This window comes from Ruditapes philippinarum, unplaced genomic scaffold, assembly GCF_026571515.1.
Source record: "Ruditapes philippinarum isolate M1 unplaced genomic scaffold, ASM2657151v2 ctg298_1_1_1_1, whole genome shotgun sequence".
Taxonomy (NCBI): domain Eukaryota; kingdom Metazoa; phylum Mollusca; class Bivalvia; order Venerida; family Veneridae; genus Ruditapes; species Ruditapes philippinarum.
In genome coordinates, this window is record NW_026853973.1 from 445871 (window position 1) to 450403 (window position 4533).

The following is a 4533-nucleotide window of genomic DNA, read 5'->3' on the forward strand; positions in this document are numbered from 1 at the left end:
TTAATCATTTAATTTTTTTTTCAAATTGTTCTGGCTTTGATCGGTTTTATATATGTTGTATTACAAAATAATTATTTGCCATATGTAATATTATTGTTTATTGTTTGACAATGATATTTCACCCAAATTCTGACAAATAAAGAGATAATGTTTAAATATAAATCATCCACGATTGAATATTTGAAATTCATTGAAACATTTCTTCTAAACTATCAATTGTATATTGTGATGCTTTAAAATATACCTTTATATAGATGAAAGAAATTAGAAATTGTTTGTATTAAATCTAAACAAAAATAAAATAGCTTTTGATTTGGTTTATAATTTTTGTATTGATAATTGTCATTAAAGTTTAAGTGATAAGGAACTGTACCAAAGGGATGACTGAAATACATTGCTGCAATAAATTAATAGAAAAAAGGTCTTCTTTTTTTCAAAATTGTCACAGCCATCAGTGAAGAACATGGTTGAACTGTCTAAATTAGCAGGTTGGCCTGGCTAGATTGGCAGGTTATTTTTGGTTTTAGAAGTTTTTTCCCCGCATCATGGCTTGCTTAAAAATGTAATAACAAGATGAACTAGGGAACTGCATAAAATGTACATAGATTACTTTCAAATACATGCAGATAATATAAATGAAAATAAATTTGGTAGATGATATAGAGCTCTATATACATTGTTAGAAATTTGAAAAAAATCAACAAAAACAATCAGTTCTTTTCTATATTTTCTGAAAAGTGAACTGAAATAGGATCAAAGGTTAAAGAGGGAAATATAGAGGTTGAGCAGGAGCTAGTCAGGTATATATTCGAACAAAGCAGTTTTAATCATGTTTCATAGGTTTGTGGGCATTAGTCTCTCCACATATCATGCTGATTATTGCCAACACATGAATCCATCTCAATATTAATGATTTCTTTATTCTGTTCTGTTCTGTTTGTATGAAATGTTTTATTTTGTTGTAGGTACCATTTTGCTACTGTTGTTTGTGAATAAGTTTTATATGGTATTTTATGATGATACAAATGTGTATATTGATACATTTTGATTTTTGTTGTACATTTTGCATTCATATATCATAATGTTACAGAACAAGCATAGATGTAGAGTTATTATTAATAACTTAAGAATACATCAGCGAAGGGTCCAGACTCCCCTGTTAAAAAGAAATTCCTAAATTTTATTACCAATATCAAACTAAATCTGATTGGTTGAAATGAATCAAAAATTTGAAAATTGACCAATCATAGATTGTGATTTTTAGACTGGTTTACTTGTTTTTGTTGGTATATAATTTTGGAACCTTGTGTAGATAGGTTTATTGTTTTGTTACCTGTGATTGGTTAATAGTTATGAGGGCGCCAAACTTCATCTGTAAAAATGTATAGATGTTCATACTAATTGATAAATGAATTTGTATGAGAATTCGGATTTTCAGAAATACATTGTAGTTGCATGTTATTTGTTTTAGACTCATTATTAATGAGAATTCTTAATGAGAATTTGATTCAACTGCATTCCATTGCCATGTTAAAAAATAGAGAAGTATCTTGCAAATTCTGTTTTTTATTTACACCCAGTTCTTTTAATTCTGTATCTTTTCTTAAACGTCTGTTGAAATATTTTTGAATGATGAATGAGAGATGTTATCTCTTTACGTTTGTTTGTGAAAGAATGTTAACTCTTAAGCCTGCTGGCAGCAACAGATTCTGCCCTTGAGTGCAGACCACGAGTATCTGGCAAATTCATGCTGTCCATTGCAGACCACGAACCACCTGGCACTTCCATGCGGTCTGCTCATGGCCTGCACTGTTTGCTATTCAGTCAAAACATATTTTGAAATTTTCCCTGAAAGATGTTTTATTCTCTTGCCTAGTTTGAAAGATGGACAAGTCCATTAAAGATATTTAGCATGGCATGGGTTTAACAAATTCATAAGTATATCCTATATATTTTAGAAAAGATAGTCTATTGATAAAGTCCCCTAATTTCTTCTGGGTATTATAGATATATAAAAAAGATTATTTCGTCAATATTAATATTGTATATGTATTTTTTTCTTTGTTTACTTTGCAACTTAACTATTAACAATGTTCATGTTACTTGATTGCTTAGTGGTATATCTATATACATTATAGATATAAAGTAGAATCTATGTTAAAAGGCTTTTTGTATTTCTAGTGTTGCTATTTATAGAATTTAACTGTCTCAATAAGACGTTTTATTATATACTTATATTTGTGAAACATTGAGATGAAATAAAATGCCTATTCTCCTTTTCAGTATTTTCAGTGTAAATATATATTTTTCACTGCAGTGAAACATATTTTCCTTATTTTCATTGGTGTCTTGCTGGACTACTTTCTTCTAAATTCAGCCATTACACTAAATTTAACTGGAAGTCTTTCAAATTGTGACGTCTAAAAAGAGAAAAAATTGTATTTAATATTATAAACAGAAAATTCAAGTTTTTTTCCCCTTAAAATACATTAAATATTTCATGAGTGGCAGTAGTGATGTTATAGTACAATGTATACAGTACAGTAACTTTCAAAGTTTTGGTGCAAATTGATGGTATCCTCAATAAATCATATAATTTCTTTTGTGCTATATGTATGTTTAACTGATATGTTGTTTTTATCATGAACATGATTATATGAATGGTGTGGAAATTATCTCATTAGGTCATAAATTTAAGGTCATTAGTTTAAATCTTTCATAAATAAATGTTTCTGATTTCTATGTTAAACATTTTCTGGTAGAGATAAAGTAAGACAATTATTTTTCTTCTTATGTTAAAGTAAAAGAGTTTTGCAGTTGTATACGGCTTGATTAATGAAACATTATATAACTTGTGAATGAACTGCCTTAAAGACTTACAAAATATATGAAGTTCCTATAGAATAATTTAACTTGATAACGAAAAATGTTCTTACACAATTCCTCCCTGACAACACAACGGTCTGGAAATATTTTTTTCAAGATTTATTTACCATTTGATGAAGGTTTGTACACAAATAACTTGCGTGCAAATTAATTTTAACAGATCATTTCTCACTTTGTTGTTTATAGACTAATTATTTTTATCATGCAAAATGACCCAAATATGAAAAGTGGGAGAAAGCATTTCTTTCAATCAGAGTAAGAATCACATAAAAATTGGTTTTCAATTTAATTCTTAGCATATTTCTTTATTATCCTTCGCAGATTTTTTCATTTAAATGCTTTGCTTGATATATGTAAGATTTTCAAATTATATATTTTTAGGCTTTTGACTTCAGTGGAGCTCCTTTAAAATATTAATGCTAGATGCATGAACAATGTAGTTATCATAAAATTAATGTCATTTGTTAACATTTATAGATTAATAGTTAAAGAAAATATGATATGCTCTTATCATTTTTGTTGTTGATACATTTTGTCTTTAACTTTTTATTTTGCAAATTGATATAATGTTACATATTTCATGATTACTGGTGCTTGAAATACATTTTTTTCAATTTATTATTTTTTTGTGTTTTCTTTTTGGTGGTGTTAAGACACCATAAAATCAATATTGAATTGTGATGGGAAAATGAGAAATTATTGTTATTGAGTAGTGGAAATATGGCGTGTCACATTGTGTGTGTTCTATAACTGTTTCCTATGATGTTATTATTCAGTTATTTTGTAAGACTATATGCTTAATCTTACCTTGGAGGTTTCATAGAAGGTGAATTTGAAACTACAGTTATGAACAGATATTGTTAGTATGGTATTTTATTTCTATGTAACTTTAAGATCATTTGTGCAGCCTGGTGGACAGTGGCTGCTGCTATATTTAGTCTCTTCATTTTACAGAGTTTTCAGTTACCAAATTTTTTGTTGCCAAATAATGTTTTGGCATTTTACACATACCTGTAGATATTTTCCCCCATTTAATTTTTTTCCTTGAAAATTTCATTTTGAATATGATTATTTTAGATAGTGCTGTACCAGCCTACTTCTCATAGAAAGTTATATAAGGGTAATGATCATTTTGATTACAATTTGTTTGGCCTTAAAATTAGTCTCATTGATTAAATAATTTGTCTGTCATTAATCAGTGCTTTATTTTGTAAAGCATTATAAGAAATCATCTCTTGTTTAGTTATATAAAGGATACAAAATGTTCTGGACAGATCAGAATTCATTGACAAACTTTCCAAATGTATAATTTTCTGCAATATATTAATAAATGAAGATAGTCTGTATCATATCTTAAGTGTTGTCTATATTTGATAAAAGTTGACCAGTGAAACAGGAATTCTGACCCTAATTTTCAATTACAACTTAAGTATGATTTTCAATTACAACTACATGTAAAGTATCAAGTTGGTGTCCAGTTTTTAAGTACATGTACTATTAGATATTGGATGGAATGAATGGTATTTTTTTGTTCAGTTGGTGTATGTAATTTTTGTTCTGTTGGTATGTTTTTATGCCACCGCAGCATTCTCTGCGATGCGGTGGCATATAGCGATTCACCTGGTGGTGTGTGCGTGTGTGTGTGTG